At 39.9% G+C, this 25469-nt stretch overlaps 1 long non-coding RNA gene across 1 annotated transcript in view; it reads right to left on the bottom strand.

Moving 5' to 3' along the window:
• Positions 1-5108: 5108 nt before the first annotated feature.
• Positions 5109-25469, bottom strand: part of LOC145351874 (uncharacterized) — a 39636-nt gene continuing 19275 nt past the window's right edge. The window contains exons 2-4 of the long non-coding RNA XR_013888466.1: positions 9281-9367; positions 8007-8176; positions 5109-6232 (exon numbers count right to left, since the gene is read on the bottom strand). This is a non-coding gene — a long non-coding RNA (uncharacterized LOC145351874). The remainder of the gene's footprint in view (positions 6233-8006; positions 8177-9280; positions 9368-25469) is intronic.

Raw genomic sequence — 25469 nt, 5'->3', positions numbered from 1 at the left:
CTCCCCTCACTCTATCCTTCCTCCTGTGATGCAGCCTCTCATCTACCCCAAACCTTCCTTGTAGGGGAGGCATTGGCATTGAGGTATTATTGCTGGACAAGTAATCTAGAGAACCAGAGTATTGTTCTAGGAGCTGGGGTTCAAATCCCACCATGGTAGTTGGTGAAATTTAGATTCAATAAAAATTAAGGATTAAAAGTCTAATTTGGTTTGATTTATTATTAGGGCAGCATGGTGGCATAGTGGTTAGCATTGCTGCCTCACAGTGTCAGGGACCAAGGTTCAATTCTGGCCTCAGGTGACTGTGTATGGAGTTTGCACATTCTCTCTGGATCTGTGTGGGTTTCCTTTACTCCAGTTTCCCCCGCATGATCCAAAGATAAGCAGGTTAGGTTGATTAGCCATGCTAAATTGCCCCATAGTACTAGCAAGATAAATAGGTTGGGTTATGGGGAATAGGATCTGGGTGAGATTAAAAGCAGAAAATGCTGGAAACTTTCATCAGGTCTGACAGCATCAATGGAGTGTTGACAAAGGGTAACTCATGCTCAAAATATTGGCTCTGTTCTCTCCACAGATGCTGTCAGACCTGTTGAGATTTTCCAGCATTTTGGGTTTTTGTTTCACAATCCAGCATCCACAGGATTTTGCTTTGACTAGGGTAGGACTGTTGTCAGTGCAGGCTTGATGGGCCGAATGGCCTCCTTCTGCACAGTAGTGATTCTACTCTATGATTCTATTCCACTCCACCCTTCTGATCACCATGACTCTCAGCCTTCACCTCACCTCCTCGACAGCTTAATTCTCCTCGCTGATCTCTGATTCTCTCCCCACCCCCACTCCAGCTGCTTCAATCCCTCCTCCCTGCCCTTTCCTGGGCTGCTGTCTGGAGCCAAAAGTCGACGCAGTATTTCGATCTGAATGACTGGGCAATGGTAAATTTGGCAGGATCTGAGGAAAGCCTCATTTTGGTCCCGGTCCTTCCTCAGGACTCCCCCCTCCCAACCCCCATCCCACATTCTCCTCTTCTCCAAATAATTGCTGATGTTGAACCCAATCTTTTTATAGAGCTGGAAGAAATTCTACTTGGCGTTCATTAATTGTTCCATGTGGGAATATCTGAATACAAACCATCCAAAGCAGAATTGGTGAAATTTAATGTAAACAGACCCATCAGCAGGGAATCAGGTTGCAGGTTGAGAACACATTTATTCAATCAGCAAACTTTGCCCTGGATCTCCATCTGAGACACAGCAATGCCATCCTGCTTCCAAGTTTTCCCACCAGTCATCGTGGGTGGGTGGGATGAGGCGATGGCCTAGTGGTTATCACTAAATGTTCATCCAGGAAACTCAGCTAATATTCTGGGTACGAGGATTCAAATCCCGTCACAGCATCTGGTGGTATTTGAATTTAATAAAAAAAACCTGGAATTAAAAATCTACTGAAGACCATGAAACCACTGTCGGAGAAATTCATCTGGTTCACAAATGTGCTTTAGGGAAGGAAATCTGCAGTCCTTACCTAGTCTAGCCTATATGTGACTCCAGGGCCACAGCAACATGGTTGACCCTTAACTGCCCTCTGAAATGGGCATTGCTGGGATGGCTAGCATTTATTGCCCATCCCTAACTGCCCATGTCCCACAAATGAATAAAACAAAAGGCACTGTGTCTGTCAAAGGAAGGATTTCTAGTAAAAGCAGCTTCAGTATGGGGACCAGAGTGGGTAAACTCTTCATTGGTATAACAACCAAAGGAATGGGGTGGCAACCTACAAAGATGGTAGCCTTATCCCTCACACATAGGGCCTCATATTCTGAAATATTCCCTTTAATTCTTGTAATGTGTTTCAGTTATAATAATGATTTTGAAATTGAAACTAAACTGTATTTAGAGTTAACAATGCAAAACATTCACCAATGTTGTCGACTCCAAGCATGTGTTATTATGTTAAAACGTTTGATAGTTAAGTTAGATTAGCTGGATATATAAAACCTCCCAGAACTGAATGGTTAACCTCAGTAATTGAAGCTTTAGTGATGGTGGGTGTGGAAAGTAGAAATATCCGTACTAATGCATTTCCTTCCCTTGCATGCTGGATTCATATAAATAAGTAAATGTCTGTTTGGAATGTGTGAAATTATCTGTGTCCGAGTTTTTATCATGAGGGTTGAGATGTATGTTTAAAAGCTGTGGTTGAAAATATCTTTCCAACAATACTTGAAGTTTCTGCTTAAATACATTTGTTTAAATCGGGACATTTTAACAAAAACCTCCCAGCAAGCTTAAATAATGGTGTAGTTATTCTAGATTTGTCATTTTGAAACATTTTGTTTTCCTGGTTATTTTGAGTTCCAAGATTTGCATAAATAGAAGAAATACAGCTGGTATAACCACTTAAAACAAATTACTAAATGTGCAGGCTTCCCACTCGCTGCTTTTCTCCTAGGCATTTTTGTTTTCAGTTCTCTTGATGCATTCGAGGCCTCTCATTGTGGAAGGTACATTAGTAGATTGTATACATTGCTTTTGTTTCCAGGTATGTGTCTGAAAGCCTTTACAATTTAAAAGCAAGTATTTTATACAAACAAACTAAATTCTGGTTATTTTCACAGATCCTAATAATGGTTTACTTGGGAAGTTGGGTGATGTGGATGGGAGGGGATTGATGGCTTCTTCCCAATCCCTTTCCATGAAAGGGGTTCTTGGTATGTATGATGACATACTAGTAACCAATTAGAAAAAAATGAATGTCGCTGGCACAAACCTCAGAGAACCATTGCCTTCTATCTTATTGAATATTTCTAGTGATAGATTTGGGGAGTGTTGGAACTCAAACATTAGCCTCTAACATAGGTACAAGCCTCCAATAGAAAACATTACAAAAGCATGTCTAATGTTCTACACAGATAACGTACATTATTTTCTTGATTATTTTTGTTTATTACATTAGAAACATTAGTTTGCTAGTTTAATACAGAAGCCATGATAAAAGACACAAATTTTAATTAATACTTGCAACAATTTTCCTTCCACCTTTGTAACAAACAAATAAGTTGAAATCTTGACATTCCATAAGTGGTGGGCACCCTGCCACCCAGGGGCAACATGTAGTTCATCAGGAATCAGGGTCCTGAGTGCAGCTCAAGACGTTTTATTGACTGTTGTCCATGTGCAGAATTGCCATTTCTCTAGTTTCCACCTGCGTAGTTTTTTCCCCCCACTGGTCTGACTGAAGTGATGCACATATTAAGTGAAGACATGTGAAATGAGGTGTGTATTGATTGCGCACAACATTGACTGCAAGTGTTGTGCACTCCCTCTGCGTCCAATCAACCAAGTTATTTTTAACCAATTGTAGTTGGAATAGTTTATTAATATTTGACCTTTTTCTATAACGCGCTATGAAATATTCAGCATGTATTAAACGTATTAATCTTATTCAAGGGTCATAGTTAATGAACAAATCTGATTTTGATCTTGTGGCCCACTGAGATTAAGGAGGACTACTTATGCTTCCCAATCACTGATCTAGGATGCCCATCACTGTTCCACATTCTGTCCCCTGTCTCAGCTTATCTGCTGCTGGATCCTGATCTATGCTTTTGTTAACTCTAGACTTGGTGGTTCCAGTGTACTCCTTGATAAATTTTTATCTTCTACTCTCCATAAATGTCAGCTCATCTAAAACTCTGCTGCCCATACTCTAATTCTCACCATGTCCCATTTAGCCATTATCCTTGTGTTTGCTGACTATATTGGCTTCTGTTCCATTAACACCTCAATATTAAAACATTCATCTTCATTTATGGTAGCATAATGGTTAGCACTGCTGCTTCACAGAGCCAGGGACCCTGGGTTCGATTCTCGGCTATTTTGGCGTGGAGTCTGTACATTTTCCTTGTGTCTGTGTAGGTTTTCTCTGGGTGGTCCAGTCTCTTCCTACATTCTGAAAGACATGCTAGTTAGGTGCATTGACCATGCTAAATTCTCCCTCAGTGTACCCAGTGCCGGACCGTGGCAACTAGAGGAATTTCACAGTAACTTCATTACAGTGTTTATGTAAGCCTTACTTGTGACTATGTTTCCACTTTTTTACTTTACTCTTAAAACCTTCATTGCCTGCCCCTTCCCTTTCTCTGTAATCACCTCCAGCCCTACAATCCTTTGATTTACTTGTGCTTCTCCACTTCTGGCCTCATATGATCCCAATTTTAATTGCTCCACGATTGGCTGCTATGCCTTTAACGGCTTGACTGCTGTGCTTCAGCATTCTCTTCCTACGTCTCTCTGCCTCTTTCTTGCTTTCCTCCTCCTAATATTCTCCTGAAAATTTACCACTCAGATCAAACTTTTAATCACCTGTCTTAATGTCTCTTTGCGTGGTTTGGTGTCAATCTTCATTCAAGATCTGACTTGAGATTAAAGAGACAGGGAGGGGCCAGGCAATGGTGTGTTTTGAAAATGAAGATGAATATTTTAATATTGATGTGCTGATGGAACAGAAGCCAATGTGGGTCAGATGATTCACAACCTAAGATACAGAGTCCATGAACTTCAAATATGAGGAGTGTGACTATCAGTCATCCAATTAAGGACACAGGTGATGGCTGAACGGACATGTTTTAAGTTAGGATAGGGAATGTTTTACTTTGTAAATAAAATTGTCGTCATTGTTTTATTGTTCCCATATATTTTTGGGTCCTTATTTAGATGATTGGTCACACTGCTCTCTCTTTTGCTCTGTATCTTAGGTTGTGAGGCTGTTTTTGTCATTCATGAAATAATTAAACCAAGCATATCATAGGTTTGCGTGAGTCTTACAATGTGAGACATGATGTATAATGGATAAATTGATTCAGCGATTAAGCAGTTTATACTTTAAAAAAAAACCAAGCCACCAAGTTATATAGCAAAGTATAATTTAAAATGGGGGCTGCATAAGCTGGTGTTCCTAACTGGCATTCACTGACTTGAAAAAGAATTGAATTAGAAATCTAAATCTGCAGATGAACAAAAAAGTAATGTGCTGACCCTTTAGATAAAAATAAGTTGGTGTTCTACACACTTGACTAGATTGAAAATAATTTCAAACACTGAGTTCAGTAATTCATAATTGATGTTTATTTACAGGTAAAATTGAGGTTACATTATTCTGGGTATATTCTGCCGCATATAATTCAAAAGAACTATTTTTTCCACAGTAATTCAGAGGCTTCTATGCAATCCCTGGTTTGTTCATCTTCTTAAACAGCTGCCAAGCCTTGCCCCCAAGAACAGTATTTCCAGGAATCCCCTTATCAGTACAGAAGGGATTCCTGGGAAAACTGGACCCTGAGGAGAAGGTCAGTGGAAGATCGGAAGCGATGGAATGTGGAGAGACAAAACGTTCTCAAGAGAAACATTCTGCTGCTTTATTTATACATTACTTACAGAATAGAAAATCTGACAGCATTCCCTCTGACAATTTATTTTGGAAATATGTAAACAAAACCATCAAAATGTTTAGTTGCTTGGTAGTCCAGAGCTTGAGTATTTCTGTAAAAAGATAGCACACGATCGAAACATTTTGTCTCGCGCTCACCAGGACAGTTTGCAAGAATACTAATTGTAATGGGAACAACAACTGATATTGCATGAGAAAAGAGCACTGATTAGGCGGCGAGTGGACTCTAATTGATAGAGGCACTGCCATGGAGGAAGCAACTAGGAACAGTTAACTGCCAAGAGTTTGTTCAAAATCAAACCAGGCAGGTTAACTCTGGTCAAGGCATTGCCACGAGGAATAAACCTGGGAATGGCTGTCCTCAAGTTTTGCTTAAATTGATGAATCTTTTGTTTCTCTCAGCAATGCTCAAGGTCTGAGTACCCCAATCAGATAAAAACAATGCTGTTATCTTTTGTGCAGAATATATCAGCAAATGTATGATTATTATTAAGAAAGCATTTATTTACAAAAGGAAACTTCCAAGATCTAATCAGAAATACACTCTGCAATGAAATCTCTACACTGATACACAGGGGAAGTTTTCTGAGGCTCCATTCCTAACAAATTTTCGTTTGACTGAAATGTGGATCAGAGAATCCCTGGTGAAGGTGACTCCCTTCCTAAAATTGATACAGACAGATTGGATTTTAGTGAATTATACATGTTGACCTTCATAGTCAGTTTCTTGTTGAATGAAGCTCCTCCCAGGGAATGTTGCTTCACAAAACTTATCTTTATATCCCTAAAATAGATTGCAGAAATGTACAGTGGCAAGTCAATCAACATTTTAAAGAGAAAGAGATGTACATGTTCTAGATTCTTATCAATAGTTTCACCTAAAGCTATTAACCAGTATTTCTCTTTCAGATGTTGACTAAGTTGCTTCAATCTTTCAACAATCTCTACCTTTAATCCAGATTTCCTGCATTTTTGCTTTTAATATCCTGATGTATCACACATAATTAATTGTGAGCTTTTTAAGACAAAAAATATGTATATTTGATCCAAATAGTAACTTTGAAATTAAGTTTGTTTTGTAAAATCTGTTGTCATGTATAATAAATTTGAAGTTCTTATTTTCCTTGGCACAAATAGCAAAAACAATTACAAGATTTAAAAAAAATCTTGTATGATGGCGATTGAGTTTTAAGAGGGATAAAGTAATTAATGTTTGTTATTATCAGGCTTCCATTTTGTTAGTCAAAATGGCGATTCTTTGAAGTTGTTCTAAAGCAGATTTTTTTTCTTACAGTAGTGCAGGGACAGTACTGCACATATTCTTTTTCAGTGACAGTGCTTTGGAATCGCACTGAGATTACTTTGAATTTTCAGTTTCCAGTTTGATTTATGGAATACATGGGATAAGGCTAGGAAATGGATTGGGAATTGCCTATTAAAAAGGTGACCCTTTCTACATGAGGACGTGATCCAAGTAACGCCACCTACCAGCTTCTTGACATCCCTCTTGTGACACTTCTGATTGATTAAGAATCCTGTCACAATTCTCAAATTCTGAGGTATTGCAGCTGTGATGCCATTAATTAAAGTGGTGAAAAATAGGCAATGCAATGATACTGTGGGAAGAATAACATTCAGGATTGATTGCGACAGACTGTTAGTCTCCCATGACATTAGTGAATGACATCCTTTTCAAATTAAGCAGACTGGCTGAATACAATCAGGGTGGCACGGTGGTCAGCACTGCTGCCTCACAGCATCAGGGACTCAGGTTTGATTTTGGTCTTGGGTGACTATGTGGAGTTTGCATGTTCTACCTGGGTTTCCTTCAGATGCTCCAGTTTTCTCCCACAGTCAGTTAGGTGCTTTGGCCATGCTAAATTCTCCCTCAGTGTACCCAGACAGGCGCCGGAATGCGGCGACTAGGGGATTTTCACAGTAGCTTCATTGCAGTGTTAAGGTAAGCCTACTTGTGACAGTAATAAATAAATAATCTCTCATACAGGATAGTATATTGCATTCCCCTTTTTTCTACATTAACTACCGTGCCAGTAAAATATAATGTGTATTCATGCAAATTTCTTCCTGCAGCAAATATTTTCTCCGGTTCTGAGCAGAAGCTCAATTATGGGCAGGAAAAGAGATTAAGCAATGAGATGATGAGCCCCTGATAAGGAATACTTTTCCTCTTCCCATGGGTTTGTTCTAATGAAGTCTGACTGTTTTAATGAGTTTGTGCATGACAAAAAAGCCTCTTCCTGAGCATAAATAACACTTAAAATCTCTATCTGTAGACTTTTAGAAGCTTACAATAAAAAGAATACAGTGCTCATATCACCAAACAGCTTTTCTTTTTAAATACAATTTTCAAGTTATGCATGATGAAGCTGTTTGTTTTTAATTAAATAAAATTCACTAGAAAATTCTTTCATAGCTTTATTTGGCTATTGAGTAATAAATATATCATTAGTGACGCTTTTGTCAAAATCTTTGGCAAAAATGAAAAACCTGCCAACTATACCAAGGAAACTTTATAAATGCAGAAGTCTACACATTACCTTCATTCTATGTGGTGTTGTTCCGCTCTACATTCCTGGCCATTGCTGCAGTGTTCATCCTCCAGAGCTACAGTGCTTCATCTCAGACTCACAACTGACCAGAGATGCAGCACTGCACCTCTGGCTGATTCACGTGTGAGGCCTCATGCTCCATTGTTCATTCTAGAGGCCTACAATGGGGAAATTTAGTTCTTTAATCATTGAGTAAGATCACAATTGAATAAGACTCAGATGAAGGGAGGGGCATTATAAACAAAAATAAGCTGCTGTCAAATGTCTTATGAACAACATGTTCCACTAGATATTATAGGTATAAACCAGTCTGCAAGTATCTTTCACTTACACTATTGTTGAATAATTCTCGTTTTAGCATGCAAGTTTGATGGTTACAACTTCATCCCATTAAACATAAAGAAACGGTGATTTAAATTTTGTGGCATACCCAAGAACAAGGGGATTAATTTTGTTCTACCTGGAAACCAGGCAAGCGGGCAGTTAAAATTGCCCGGTTCACTTACCAACTTTGGAGCTGGCAGGTTCTTTTTCAAATACACATGACGATACTGTCACAGCCTGATTGTAAATTTTAACTAAGGGCCATGAGTAGGGGGCTACTTTGAAGAGGCCACAAAAAAACGACACAAAAAAAACTTTGCCTGTGGAAACATGAGAAGCAGGAGTGTTATTCCTCTGGGCCCCACGGGCTTCCACTGCCATGTTTATTCAGGAAAATACAACTGCAAAACAGAGGGAAAATTCATCTTCAGGTGACATCCATTCAGAGCACATCTCTTTTTTGCTTATTTTTGGTACCAAATAATTTTATAGTTAAATGGGTGACTTATCAAAATACCAAAACACAGAATAACAACAAATATTAACAAGTAAATTTCTGCACAATAAAGAGTTGCTGAATGAGATGAATTAATTTGTTAAAGTACTGTCTGCACCAATCAACTGAAATAGAGGAGACGACTTTTTCAGTTGACATTAAAAGTGTTGAAGAATATTTTTTTAAATTTGTTTAGCACTGTGAATGTTTGAAATGATGCCTGCATTTTGCCATTTGATAGTTAAAATCAGTACCTGTGAAGCTCAGTGTTTGATTAACTTACAGTGCAAATCTGCTATGTTATACCGTTTTTAAAAATCTGCTTCCTGTTCAAAAATAAACCAGAGCTTGGGGCTAAGGAGGTTGAAGTCAGATCATGGAAACATGAATTAAGTTAGCATTTAGTTGAATTCTTTTTTCCCAGAGTTTGAAAATTGATGACCTTTTGACCTGCTGATGTGCATTGGCTGCCCTCTTAGTTAGTCTTGGCTCCTTGCCCATTCAACACAACAATCGTGGGTGGTCACACCTTCAAAACAAAAAGAGGGAAAAGGTTAAATTTCTACTCCGAATGAAAAAGTTTAGATTTGATTAGGGTTGTGCAAGGAAAATAATTAAGTTTGCTGAACTTGGATTTAGCTTATTGAGTGGAAAACTCGTGCCAATACTGAGGTCGAATGTGCTACTTAAAACATCTGGAACTGAGTCATGGAAAGTCAGTATTAATGCCTATTATTACATTTTGTCCATGTGTTTGAAACAATCACGTAAAATTAAGGTGATATTAAATACAGATTGCGGAAGAATTAAGCACAATTCTTTATTCAAACAATTGTACGGCAATATTAAATAGTTTGCATCTCAGATCAAATCAATATTCCAGACTAATCACTTCTATTTCTCAATTATTAACTGGTGTTCACGTATATAGAATCAAGTCAGGCAGCATCAGTTACGTAATCCAGTTATGTACTCATTTTCAGTTACAGCTTTACCCCTTTCAATTACTACATAAATTCCAAGTCCTCTCCACCTACTGTCTTTTCCCTTCCATTCCCACACTCCTGTGTCAGTGTTTCTTAACACAGGGGGGCATGACATCAGTTTTCCCATGTGTGGGATTCAATATTTCTCCCAGGAGTTGCTAGCTTATGACCAGCTCTTAAGATAATTTAAGTTGTGTTGTTAACCCTTCAGGGCCAATGTTTTCCACATCCCCAGCTGAATAGAAATGAGAGTATTCTCATGACTGCTAGCTACAGAGCAGAAGCACATGTTTAATAGTTTAAGTTAGGTTTGGTTATTTGATTCCTGATTTGAAAATTGGTCCCGACCCAGATAATCTACATCAATTGGTCTAGAGATAATATCTGGTCAGAGGTGCATATATACAATAAATATCAATGTATGGAAACTCATTAACCGGAAAGAGGTTTGATAGTTCACAGAATCAAAATTTACACCACAGAAGAAGGCCATTCAGCCCAATGTATCTTTAAAAGAGCTACCCAGTTAATCCCAATCCTCTGTTCTATCCACATAGGTCAGCAAATACTTTATCTTCTTATATTGTCCAACTGTCTTTCAAAAATTATGATTAAATCTGCTTCACAACCATTTCAGCCAGTGGATTCTGGATATTAGCAACTTGCCACAACTTTCCCCCCTCTAGGTAGTTCTGGTTCTTTTGCCAATTACATTAAATCCATGTTCTTTGGTTATAGACATTCCTGAGACACCTTGATCAAATCTCTCCATATTCTTCCCTGCTCAAGGGGGAAACCCCCAGTGTCTCAAGCCTCTTCACATAACATTTTGGTAATTTTCCTCTGCACCCTCTCAAAAGCATCGGCATTCTTCCTGGTTATAGATAGAATCACATAATCTATAGCTCAGAAGGAGGCTATTTGGTCCATTGACTCTCACCGACAATCCTACTCAGATCCCATCCCCGTAACCCCACATTTGCCCTCCTAATCCCCTAAGGGGCAATTTTTCACGGCCAATCAACATAACCCGCACATCTTTGGTTACCTTAATTCTGTGGGAATATTTTAGAAGAAACAAGATACAGAATTATCAGTTCTAATGTGTAAGAATTCAATGATTAGATTTTGCATTTAAATCCAGTATAAGATACTATAAAGGAATTTGGAGAAGAGTATTGCATATACAAGCTGAGCATCATGTAAACTTGTGCAAAATTAACAGTAGCACATGCCTTGATGTCATTGCGCGCAATATTGAGGTTGGTGGGAGCCATCACTATGCCCACTGATAACAGAGGACCAATTAAGGCCACTAAAAATCCCATTGAGTGAGATTTTACATTGCTCACGCAATTTTGAACTAATTGCATGGGCCAATAGTATGGGATAAAAGGCACAAGCACATTCATATTATTTGTGAATTTGCTGCAGATTTTTGTCAGATTTCCTTCTGATTGCACTAACTTTCCAAACTTGTCCATCTACAAATCTGTCAAACTTCTCTCAAAATAGGATAGTCTGTACAAATCATGGGGAAAATTGACATTTACGCAAGATACTGACCTTGAAAATCCATGGCTGGTTGGAATATTGCCATTGTACCAGGGTGGGGTGGGGGGTGTTGGTGGTGAGCTGAGGGTAGGGACTCTTTGAACATCAGACTCCCAATGATCCTGGCCTTCATTACGACCCAGCATACAGATACTGTAAGTTTGTTATTTGGGTGGAGGAGGGGTGGGGGCAGCTGACCCAACAGTAGATGTGTAAACATGACCAGATCCCTACATAAAAAAAAAGATTTCCCTACAAAAGAGAACAACTGTGCTTTGGTTGCATCCTCTTCCTCACTTTACTCCCCACCATGGCCACTAGCCTTAGCTACACCATCCCAGCCCTGGACAGTCCAGAGCTGCTGCAATAGCAGGTAGACCAGATGCATCCTTGACAGCATGGGTGTCTACCATGTCAGAACAATTCTACTCCCTGGAGTTCAGTAGGATTCAAATCCCACTCCAGAGAGTTGAGCATGTGGCCTTACAGTCCAACGCAGTCCTGAGAGAGCACTGCAGTGTCTCCGGTGCCAGTGTCCAGTTGAGATGTTAATCTGAGATCATGTCTACCCTCTCTGATTGATGTAAAGGATCCAACATCGCTTTCTATGAGAGCTTGCTGTGAGCAAATTGGCTGACTGGCACATTTTCCACATTATAGCAATGACTGCACTTCAAAAAGCAGTGATGCATTCTGGGAGAATCTGAAGTCATGAAAGTTGCTGAAGGAATCCTTATTCATTATTTTTCCTTCCTTCACTGATGTAAGTAAATGTTTAGATTCATTACTGAGCTATGTTGACTAAAATTTTCATTTAAAACAAATCTTCAAGTTTTATACGGCCCTGAAACTTATTAATTTAATATATTTTTAAAGTAAAGTAACCAAAATTAATCTATTCACAATCATATAAAATATTATTTCCATCCTTCTCTCAATAATTTTCTTATTTAAAAGCTTTAACCATTTACAAAAATGTGCAGAAGTATTTAAATTGTTGCAGCTGTTCCATTAGCAGCATAAATATTTATAACCTTTAAAAGGTTTCTTATATCACAGTAAAGTTGACCATCCTTACAGATAAATTTCAAAATAATTGCATGCTAAACAGTTCGTGTGTGGGCACATGAGACATCTTTACACACAAATCTTGACTGGCTAAATGTCAAAGCATCTAAAATAACTTATTAAAAACAGAAGAGACTGGAAACACTCAGCATGTCTGTTAGCTTCTGTGGAGAGAGAGAAAGAGTTAACAGCTCTTTTATCAGTTAAGTGTTGATCATAGTATCCCTACAATGCAGAGGAGGCCATTTGGCCCATCAAGTTTGCATTGATTCTCCAACAAGTGCATCTTATCCAGGCCTTCCCCTCACCCTATCCCTGTAACCCTGCAAATTGATCATGGCCAATCCACTGACCCTACACATCTTGGAACACTAAAAAGACAATTAACAATTCCACCTAACCTGTACATTTGTGGAGTGTGGGAGGAAATGAGAGCACCTGGGGGAAACTCATGCAGACATGGGGTGAACACACAAACTCCACATGGTCATCTAAATCCAGAATCAAGCCCAGGTCCCTGGCACTGTGAGGCAGCAGTGCTGCCATCAGGTCAGTACTTCAGGTAGAATCTTACAAGAACCAGAGAAGTGGCTTGAGGCAGGACCAGGAGGTTGGGCTATTGTCCACAGGCTGCCATGTTCTCACTTGGGTGCTGATCTTGCGGGTGGCGTATAAGCACAGGTGATTGGTCTATTAGCAGCAATTAATTGGTCACTTGCAGCCCAATTGGGAAGGCTGCAACAGGTCCTATGCTGCAGGCAAAGTTTCCTTTATGTACTACACCCCGTCCTGAAGCCACCTCTGTCACAGGGTGACAGCTGTAGCAGCCTGCCATCCTGTGAGGTGACCACCCCCCCTCCATCAGTAATGGCCTGATCACAATTAATTTTAACCAATTCATATATTTTCTGAGGATGTCTCCATATTGAGGTACTCTCACAGTCTCCTGCCTGCCTCATCAGCAGCGTCTACCTCTCCAGGACAATGCTGCAAACCCTCTCTCTGGCCAGCTGCATGCCAATCCTACCTACCACTCTTAATTGGATGGTGATCCCAGCGGTGGCTTCTTAATTGGCCCCCTCCAGTAAGATCTCAGGTGAATGGCCAAGCATCACCAGTGGGGTTAGGGTCTGCTTTTGATCCTATTATCAGTAAATCTTCAAAGACTGTAAGATTGCACCCTCAGTGATCTAGGATTGTTCTCATGTACCAAGTGGGGGAAGTAGAAATAATTACCTTGAGTGGATGTAAAACTGGTGGCATGGTACCATTAGGCCAAAAAATGGCTCAAATATTTAGTTTACCCAAATATATCAATATAGAAATTAAATTGAGAATTAATGTTGATTAGAACCATTCTGAATGTGTGGAGGTTAGATTTGAGTTTGAATGTTTTTTCCCAATATTCCCTATGACCAGTAGTCACCAGAATCCCCACCCATAAACATGTGGCTTAGAAATAGCAATTTGCCGAATAATGTCCACCACTCGAATTGATGTTGACAGAACAATTATTCATGCTCATTCAAACAATTCAAGACCAAAGGGCAGCTGAAAAAATGATTTTTCACGACAGCACTTGATCAATTGGTTCTAAGAGGAAAGATAAACAAAACTTTGCAGCATTCTTAGTTCAGGAAATAGAAGATTTGACAATTCTGATGTTGGTGGTCAAAACTTATTCGAGATACTCAATTATTTATCTATCCCCATTACAAAGCTGAGAGACTGTGAGAAACTGCAAGGAGACACGTAAGCTAAAGTCAGATCTGTGGGTTCTAACTCATCACAAACATATCACCCAGAAATAAGTTCACACCAATAACATCATGGCTCCAAGTATGTGACAACCAAAATAAAGTATAAATCAGAACCAAATTGTCCCTGACAACTTGGCTTTTATTTGAGTAATAATTAGGCATCTGGTTCTCATGTGGCAATATGTTGCTTTTTCATCTGCATGTTCTCTTCAGAGTGTTTACCCTTAATTAACAAACTAGCACCGATGAGAATTCTGCTTATCATTTGACTTTGTCAGTATGTCATTATCTCATTCCTGCATGCTATTGCTGCTGCACATTGTCACAATGGCTCCAACAATTGCAGATCCAATTAGTTAATTGGGGAAAGTGCATCTCAGGAGAAAAGGATTGTACAAATGTTGAACCACCTAGTAAACAATGTCAGAAAAGTTGAGTATATAAGTTGCCATCTCTGTGCCTTTGTATGAAGCCTTATTAACGTAAGCAAGTTCTGAATGTTACGTCTTCTACTTGTTGAGTGTTAGGAAGCTGCAGGGAAAATGGATAAGACAATAATCTATGTGGCTGAAATAAAAACACTGTAAAGCATATAATTGGAAAAATCCAAATGAAAGCAATAGCAGATTTAACATTTTAAACACAGTAATGAATGAATTAAAAACAGGTGTATGAAACACAGAAGAAACAAGAAAGTTTGTAAGGAAAATGAATTTAAAGGAGAAGATTGAAATAAGGGTGATAAAGAGAAGAGGAAAAGCTCCAATAAAAGTGATCTTTCTCAGAGATAGTGGACCAAACTTTGCTGTTCTGCTGTGTGGTAAACTTATGGCTGGCATGGAGGAGAACAGGTGGGGAACTGGAATTCTGAAATCGCCTCCCGATTTCTACCAGCCGCCACTTTGACTGATGTGGGAAATGTGACAGAGTGTGACACAACATGCATGAAGACAGAAATTTGTCTCATCCGTGTTTCTATATTTCCTGCAGTTTGAAATTTTGAGTGATACTAATGTTTTTCTCTTTTAGTTCACAGGTTTTAAGTCAGTCCGCCTTGTTGTCCAACGAGGGGCATACACGCGATGGGTCGTACTGGGGCTGCTCTTGGAAGTTCGAGAGTAGCCCAGTGCTTCAAGTCGTTAGCGTGTGCTTAAACTGGACCAGATGCTGGGCAACACGACAGCTCAGTGACTATCACTGTTTGCCGTGCAGACACATGGATTTGGGTCAGTGTCTGTGGGAGTTTGCGCATTCTCCCCATGTTTGCGTGGGTTTTCTCCGGGTGCTCAGGTTTCCTCCCACACCCCAAAGATGTGCTATTTAGGCTGATTGGAGGTAATAAATTGTCCATAGATTAGTTTCCCTCAATGTGAAATGCCATAAACTATAGATAAGGGTCATGGGTGGAGGGGGGGCTGGTAATGTTAAAATGGCGGCGCGGGCTCGTTGGGCCGAAGGGCCTGTTTCCCGGGCTGTTTTTGTTCTTTGCTCTTCTTTGAGTGAGGTGGGTGGGTTCCTGAAACTTGTGGGAGCTATGCCTGAACGATCAGAGGATTTGTAAACCATGGGGGTGCCTGTTCTGAATTCATAGAACATTACAGTGCAGAACAGGCCCTTCGGCCCACGATGTTGCGCCAACCAGTTAAAAAGCAATGACCCTCTAACCTAAACCAATCCCTTTCCATCCATAAACCTATCCACGGATCTCTTAAACGCCCCCAAACTAGGCGCATTTACAACTGCAGCAGGCAGGGCATTCCAATCCCCCACCACCCTCTGGGTAAAGAACCTACCCCTGACATCCGTCCTATAACTACCACCCCTTAAATTAAAGCTATGCCCCCTCGTGCTAGCTTTCAGGAACATTTTGACCGGCCAATTTAAAAGTTCTTGGCAGCATCTCATCATTTGCTGCTGTGTGATGATTTAAGTATGTTTTCAATGCACTGATTGATGACAGGACTTTGGTCCTACAAGGTAAGTGACCACTCAGTGACATTTACAGATGCATTAGAGTGCTTAATTCATTTTATGAATTCAACAGTTTTGAGATTCAGATCACATAGGGAGTGACCTATTGACTCTTCAGGCTGGCAGGATGTTTTAATCTCACTGGCGCATCCCGCTATGTGTTTTCCAGTAATGCAACTGATCGGAAATCCCACTGACAGTGGCGGGACCAGAAGATCCTCTGCTGGCCAAAACACTGATAACCATTACATAATAAAGGAATCAGTATGTTTCATGAAGTATAGTAAAATTACAGTCATGTTGTTTTATGTATGCTGTGCCACCTCCCACGACTGAGGAAAGGGAGGTCAGAAAATCCCAGCAAATGTGTCATTTAAACCCTGTGCTTTTAATCTTTACATTGATTCTCATTCCAGTCATCTGTTCAGCCTTTGAAACAGCTGATTGATACCCATCTGTTCAGGCTGTTTCAAAAGACTTTAATTCAGCCTATCTGTATAACAGGTGATAATCAGTTCCACTACTTAAGCAAGCTTTGAAGTATTCAGCTCTGCAAGCTTTGTTGATTCAGTTGTGCATTGGAATCCGATCATGAATACTTGGCTGAATTCCAAATTTCACTGCAGTTTAGCAAGGATGGTTGGCAGAGCGGAAAAGGGGGCTTTGAACTTTATTTTGATTGACAGTTTCATGGACAACTTGGAAAAGTAATTTTTTTAAAGAGGTTATTGAATGAATGACTCCTCATTCAATTTGATAGTATCATTAGCATCTCGTAACTTCCCAATGTTATGAGAGGGCTGCAGGGTTATGTCCATAGTGCAGCCTGAGTGAGTGGACCTGGAGGAGATAGCAAGGTATGGGGAATATAAATGGACATGGTATGGAAGAGAATGGAGGGGGCATGATGTTGGTAGGTGGGAATAAGATCTGTGGGTAGGTAATGTCCCAGAAAATGGAGGTGGCCTTTCAAACCTGCCTGCCTCATTGTCAGCCCAACTTTCTTTCCACCTCAGGCCTACTGTGGGAAGCCATAGCCTCGCTGACCCGTTTCTGCCACCCTGCCATGAAGATAGTGGGGTCAGGTCCAGCCACAGCTGTCAGGAAATGTCCTGACTCTTGATTTCCAACTCAGAAGAGAAAAATTAAACCTATGTTTCAGATCAGTGACTTGCCATCAGAAATGGAAAAAATGTTGGAGATGTGTAACTTTTTAAGAAATATCAAGGTAAGAGATGTGGTGGGAGGAGGCAAGAAAAAAAAGGGGCAGGTTTGGGAGTGGGAGGAAGACAGGGAAGGTTTAATGACAAAAGGGAAGGTTTAATGGGCTGCAGCCCGTTAACACACCTTGAAGCATGAGGTTGCTGCAGGACCGACCGTGTCAGTGAGGATATGTTCACCTCTGACTCTTTAGATGATGGGACAAGAAGCCATGCCATCCTAAAAACCCTGGCCCCCGGGTCACGTCTAATTGTCAGTGGACAATATATACAAACAATTTAAAGGAGCTACAAAATAGTTAACTTTGTTTAGAATGACAGAGAAACAGTACTCTGTATTAAACTATCCATAGCTTTGAACTTGCTTGTTTTGTATGCATTAAAGTTACAATTACTCAAAGGTTATATCTTGTACTTATTGAGAAGTTCAGTTGATTTACCTCAGACTGTAGCTCTATAAAGTAAAACAGGCACATACTTGAAACCGTTCGAACCAACAAGCCCATTTTTGATAATCTGAAGTCCAACTGCCAATTTATTACCAAATCCCTCAATTGTATCTGTATGCCTCTCCCTCTCTCTCCAGGAACACATCTAGTTGTCTCTCAAAGACCTTCTCTATTAATTCATCTTGGAATCCCATTAATTTATTTTCTTTCTCCTAACTTTATTTTTAATTTGCATCTCTTGATATTTGAACCTTAAACTTTTAAAAGTTGGTCACACTGCTGGAAAAGTGACAATATGCTGTTGTATAAAATGCTGCATAAAATTCCAGATATACAAATCATTTTGCCATTATTAACCAATCAGGATAGAAGTGAGAGGATAATTGTTTTGTTACTAACAACATTGTAAATTTATTTATTGAGAATAATTATTCTTCAAACTCATCGCTGAGAGACCTGGTCACTATTATACCCTTTAACAACAGAATCTGAGTGTTACAACTTCTTTAAGCCATTTCCTCTTCAACATTATAAATGATCTAATTTATTACCACAACTTCTCTATGTTAGATGCTCTATTCTATGCTGAACAATTTTAACCTTTTAATTTATCTCCTTTTTTAAAGCACCTTTTTGCTTATGGCTGAATGGAAAAGCAATGTTCTTGATTCTTGAGATTCTTTAAATCTAGGATTTATATAATTTCCTGCTTTGGTTCTGTAAGATAGGCACCTATTTTATTCCTGTAAGATGCTATCTCACATAAGCTCCCTGCTTAGATAAAATTGGGAATTTAACCGACGTGCAATTCTGATGGTTTACCTAGGGTCAGACGTTAAATTTATGCCCACTTGAAAGTATCAGCAAGTGAAGCAAATGGCCAGAATGAGGGCATGATGGATGTTGTGTTTTTGTAAACAACTGTCAGAATGTTGTGGCAAATCAGACCTTTATATCACATGTCTGGTAAACGAACAACTTGGTTATTCATCCGTGTGCTTTTCACATGCTATTACTTAATTGGCCTCTAAATGTCAATGTTCATTGTATAAACATATGATAAAAGACAACCATTATCATAAACTGTGTGTCTTGAACTAGTTGTCTAGAATGATACACAAATTGCACTGTTTTATTGTATTGACGCATTGGTAATGGCATCGTAGTCATTTATTTAATTAATTCACCTAATCACCGGGTTTGATTTCTGGCTTGGGTCACTGTCAGTATGGAGTTTGCATGTTCTGTCCATGTCTGTGTGGGTTTCCTCTGGCTGCTCCCATTTCCTCCCACATTCTGAAAGACGTGCTGGTTAGGTGCATTGACCCAAACAGGCACCAGACTCTGGCAAAGAGGGGAATTTCACAGTAACTTCATTGCAGTGCTAATGTAAACCTTACTTGTGACTAATAAATAAACTTTACTTAACTTACTTTTAATCAATGCCTCAAGCCTTATCATTTAGTTGCTTTGATGTTATGGCCAAAAAACTGTTCTGGAACATCTGATTAAAAGATTTTTAAAAAATTTTGTGCTTAAGGGTATGCAGCAGTCTTTTATTCAGACATAATTGAGACTAATTTTAACTTTAATGGAAAGGTGGGGTGCATAACAGGCGGTTTTTCCCCTAGGGTGGGGACAGTTAACATTTTCCAAATACATTTGTACACTTTTTAATCATTTGCAAAAAGATTGGAATTACACAGAATCGGAGGAGGAGAAGGGTGGACAATGGAAATGTTCGTTGACATCAGGTGGGAAGTTCCGGCCTTGCTTGATCAAGGCCGTAAAAGCAATTGTTGTCATGTTGTGTTAAGGTATACGTAAAACAATGAGAGTAATTTTACTACATTACTTCATGATACACACTGACTCCTTTATTAGGCAATTGTTATCAGTGTTTTGTGACTAAACAATACTGTACAAATCAAAGAAATGGCCTGATCTAATGTACTTGTAATTCCATTGGCTGAATGCACAACTTCTATATGTCACTTCACAAGAATTAAGTATCATATTGCTTCTATTGAAATAAGTCATAACCCATTTGTAGTTAAGAAATGGTAACTATTACTAGAACCTCAGGATCTGAACACCATCACTAAGTTTGTGGTTTACTGGGTAGCTATGATCTCTGCACTGCTACATGCTTCAGAAATTTGGACAACCTACAGCAGGAAACTCAAAACACTGGAGATATACCACCAGCAGGGCCCTCAAGACTCTTGTCAATGGCTAATGACAGCGTCCTCTTCCAAGACAACCTTTTTGGCATCATTGTGTGAATCATTCAAAACTAGTTCCGCTAGGTGGGACATGTAGTTTATATGCCTGATACCAGGTACCCCAAGCAATTGCTCTCCTCAAAAGCAGAAGACTCCCAGGTAGACAGTTGAAATGCTCAAACATCCCCGCTGACTCATGGGAGTCTCTAGGTTGTGACTGACCAAAATGGTGACGGTTCATTCAGGAAGGCACTCAAAGCGTCAAAAGACTTAATCGGGAATGTGCAGAAGTTAATCCATTAACCCAAGTACCTGCCCTGCATGTGGCAGAATCTATAGGCCATGCATTGGACATTTCAGCCAATCCTGAACTCAGCAAACCGGAGTAGTTGCAAGTCGTCATTAATCAGGAGGGATTGCCCCTAAGAAGATTACTTGAATATATTGGGGGGATCTTGAGTCCACGCTCGTAGTCTGTGCAAATGCCGCATGGGCTTAAGTTCTGAAAGTCCGAAGATCTCGCCGATGAGATTGTGATTTCAGATCTTCTCCACCTCTCGCAGGCAATGTAATCAGCCTCATGTCCATAAATTTAAATCTCGTTAACCAGCTCCCTTTGCTGTATATTGACACCAAGCTGACATGATGTCAGTGAAGTTTGCAACTGGTTCACCTAGAAGTGAACTTGTCGCAGGGGTCTGCCCGAGTATAATATTAAGTATAACCTATGGGGTTACTGACCAGGCATGGCCTTGCACTGCCCCTTGGGCCTGGTGCCAACCTGGCAGTGCCACTCTGTGCCAAAGGGTGGGTCCCAGTAGGAGCCTCATAGGGGAGGGGTGAGGATGAATTTGTATGTGGTGGTGGCTGAGAGCAGGAGGAGGAGCTGGAGATGTGTGTGTTGGGGGGTGCAATGGTCAGGTGTGGGGAGTTTGTGGGGAAGGGCCGATGATCAGGGTGGCGATGGAGAAGTGCTGACTCTGCGTAGGAGTGGGAAGGGGAGCCCCTGACACCTCCGTGGTGGCCTGGATGGGAGGATCGTTCAACTTCTGATTAGGATGTCCTTTAAACTTGGTACCCAATCTCTGGCAGCAGCACCCCATCAACCCCCATCCTCCCTCTGCATGACAGCATGAAACACACACCCTTGATTTTTTCTTTAGGCACAGTGTCCTAAGATGTGGAGGGAAAACCGACTTGTTTCTCTTGCCAGAAACAACACACCACCATTTTTTGAAAAGATTCTCCTCATCATTTGAAAAGCTGCACCCAACGAACATTAGACAGAACAATTCTCTTTTTCCTAATAAATAAGACAAAAAAAAATTCATATTCAAAAATAATAGTACATCAGTGTGTAATTGTAAATGGCCAATGCTTACATAGGTACATGGAAGTATTCAGATAGAGCATTTAAAAGAAAGCTTTTGCTTGTTTCTTTAAATCCCATTTTATTATATTCGAAAAGCAAACAAAGGCAGGCTGGAGATTCTATTTATGTTGAACTTTAGGGAGATATGTCTTTATTGAGGACATTTGTTCAGACTCATGAAACTGAGGATTTATAAAGCCCGTGCCGTGAGAGGAAACAGCAGCTGTCAGTGAAGCCCAACCTTTGTCATATACAAAACCAGACGTAGTAAATCTCAGCACCAAGAAAGGAAATGCTTTACTCTTCGACTGCCCAGGAGTTCATGTTATTCTTAATTCCAGTCCCCCATTCCAGACCTCTTCACTGCTTTCCCACAGTTCACATGTGTATACTGTTTGTGAAATGGGGGCTGGGATATGTCTCTATCGTGGCAATAATATTGTGTGAATAGACGCGACAAAGGCTTTTCTGCCTGAACTATTGTGCACATTATTTTAAAATTATCTCAGTAAATCTATTCCTATTAAATAAATAAATTTCTGTAGAAAAGATGTGATTACTTATGGAAAGCATGAAAAAGTAATACACTTTGTTCAGTTTTATTACAAAATTTAAATTAGTTCAATTAGTTAAGAGCCACTTCGGCTGAAAGTTTATAAGAACACAAAAATCTAATTTACAATTAAAATATTTACGCTCACGAGGAGACACTATATGTTTTGGTAGATTTACCTTGATTTATTATGAAGATGAGAAAAAAACAAACACTTAGCTCATTAGTTTCTTATCAAATCAATTCTGCTTCTGATACAAGTATCATTGAAAAATGAATCTTTATTCTATTTATGGTGTAATGTCATCTTCAATCTACAAAGTATATTGGAAGTATTTGTATATTTAATAATCTTGTATCTAGAAGTTAATGATAAATGTTCATGTTCCTTTGAAAGATCTTAATTATAAATGAAATAATTTCAAGTATGAATGTTCTACTTTTCAGATCACAGTATTATTATTCGGCCAGTTCACAGAAGGATTGATCAGTGATAGCAGATTCTACGTATGTTTGCAAGGGCTGGCTATTGTTTGAAGGTACAACTTTAAGCCTGATAAACTATCTATTATAAAATCATTTCAGTTACTGTGAAAGCCTCATCCTCATTAAATGCAATTACCTTCGATAATTAGGAATGACATTCCCTGTTTCTCAGAGGAAACCGTTCCAAGATTTCGAGCACAGTTGCTGCAAACAGATTTGGACACACCTAACTGGCCAACTATACATCAACCATAGCCAAACTGGATATAGATTCATTGTAAACTTAATGTTTTGATGAGTATTGTTAATTGCTTTAGTTACTCTGCATAATCTTAGAGTCACTGTCTGTTATTAAAGTTTACTATTTATTAGTGTCACAAGTAGGCTTACATTAACACTGCAATTAAGTTACTGTGAAAATCCTTCCAGTCGCCACACTGCAGTGCCTGTTTGGGTATACGGAGGGAGAATTTAGTACCTAACCAGCATGTCTTTCAGACTGTGGAAGGAAGCTGGAGCACCAGGGGAACCCATGCAGACCAGGGAAGAACATGCAGATTCCACACAGTGACCCAAGCTGGGAATCAAGTCCAGATCACTGGCACTTTGAGGCAGCATGCAAACCACTGTGCCATGTGCACTATCTGAAGAGTGACATGTCAATATCTAGGACCCTTGCTGTTTGTCATTTTCATAAATGACCTAGATGAGGAAGTGGAGGGATGGGTTAGTAAGTTCGCCGATGACACGAAAGTCGGTGGTGTTGTAGATGGTCTGGAAGGATGTCAGAAGTTGCAGCAGGACATAAATAGGATGCAGGACTGGGCGGAGAAGTGGCAGATGGACTTCAACGCGGATAAATGTGTAGTCGTCCATTATGGCAGGACCAACGGGATGAACGAGTACACTATCAAGGGCAGGAGTCTTAGCAGTGTCGAAGAGCAGAAGGATCTTGGGGTCCGGGTCCACAGGACTCTTAAATCGGCCTCGCAGGTGGAGGATGTGGTCAAGAAGGCGTATGGTGTACTGGCCTTCATTAATCGAGGGATTGAGTTTAGGAGTCGGGAGGTAATGCTGCAACTTTATAAGATCCTTGTCAGGCCTCACTTGGAGTACTGGTCGCCTCACTATAGGAAGGACGTAGAAGCTATTGAAAGGGTACAGAGGAGATTTACAAGAATGTTGCCTGGATTGGGAGGCATGCCTCATGAAGATAGGTTGAGGGAGCTGGGACTCTTCTCCCTGGAGAGATGAAGGTTGAGAGGCGACCTGATAGAGGTTTATAAAATGTTGAGAGGAATAGATAGGGTGGATTCTCAGAGGCTATTTCCCCGGGTTGAAATGGTCGCTACGAGAGGACACAGATTTAAGGTGCGGGGAGGCAAGTACAGAAGTGATGTTAGGGGTAAGTTTTTCACTCAGAGGGTGGTGAGTGAATGGAATCGGCTGCCATCAGTGGTGGTGGAGGCGAACTCGCTGGGGTCTTTTAAAAGACTTCTGGATGAGCATATGGGATTTAGTGGGATTGGGGGTTATAGATAGGTCTATGGATTGGTAGGTGTTGATGTGATCGGCGCAACTCGTGGGCCGAAGGGCCTGTTTGTGCTGTAGTGTTCTATGTTCTATGTTAATATCTAACAAATCTCTTGCGATAACCTCAATTTAATGATACTGAAGTTTGCTCTTTTTTAAATTAATACTTACCAGAAGCTGAATCCATTCAGTGTGTGATAAAGCCATATGAATGATACTATAATAAATGAGCAATGAAGTGGAAAGATCTTTCAAGCTAACGATACCAAACAAAATCCATACTTTTCCAATCAATTCAACTTAAAATAAGAGAGTGTTGGCTATTCATTTAATTGTTAATTATTTTCGCAGGATAGATGAATGTTTTATTAGTATTAGATAATTTATTGGGCAGTAAAATGATGGCTTAAAGATATGTAGATCATTAAAAAAGTGTTTCACAAGCAACCAACAGCCATAATGTTGAAAATATACATTTTCATATAGTAACACGAAAATAAGGAGAAGGAATTTTTGGATATGGGGGGGAAGTTAGAGAAGACATCTTCACTGCTTTTGAAATCGCCAAAACTTCCTATGATTTCATCATAGTTCAATTAGAATAGAGAACATGTTTCATGTGAAATCTTTTTGATCATGAGACTCATAAACTACATTACTGTGTTGTACTTAAATCACTTTTTAATGTGTTATTCTGCTCTGCCAATATCAATTATATCTAGAGCTCTTAATCCCAGAAGAGACAGCACAAAAATGTTGAGCTGGTAAATGGCCAACGTTCATTTTTGTTGCAAACAACTTTAAACCTTCATTAACAATTGAGATAAAACATTTCTTAAAGCTCGAGGTAGCTTTTCACAACCAGCTGCACGGATGGAAGATAATCCTTCCTCATATATTTCCTTTCTCATTAACTCAACATAAATGAGGCTATGGATCAAAGGATCTCCAGTCTACCTGCAATTTCTAATGAATGTATTTGTCATCCCTCAGATGTGTTGGCTTGTTTTTTTCCCCAACTGAGAATTAGAGTATTTCCAATACCATTCTCAAGTTAGACAAAGAGCATTGCTGAATTTTTGCAACAAGGGAGAAAACCTCCAGCATATCCCAAATGGCATTGAATGCCCAATCCCAGAAATCCCACTCTGAACCAGGCACCTGCATTTTCACCAGGGGTGCAGAGTTGGTGGGAGGGCGGGGATGGCTGGTATTTTGTACATCCATGGTTCATGGAGGCAGCTGTACGTGTTAAAGTAGGGGAGGGGGTGGGAGCATGTGGTTGTATGGATTGGCATGGATAGTGCACAGTACCCATGTGGTGGGTGAGGGGAGGTGAGGGCTTTTTTTCCAGATTATTTTGCAGCTGGCATAAAGTGCTGGTTCACTTAATCCCAGCCTATTGCCCTATCTGCCTCAACACTGAGTGGAGTGTTTGAAGACAGCGGGCATGA

This window comes from Carcharhinus amblyrhynchos, chromosome 13 (genome assembly GCF_965287045.1).
Source record: "Carcharhinus amblyrhynchos chromosome 13, sCarAmb.v2.hapA, whole genome shotgun sequence".
Classification (NCBI taxonomy): domain Eukaryota; kingdom Metazoa; phylum Chordata; class Chondrichthyes; order Carcharhiniformes; family Carcharhinidae; genus Carcharhinus; species Carcharhinus amblyrhynchos.
This window is presented reverse-complemented; position numbering and strand designations above follow the sequence as displayed.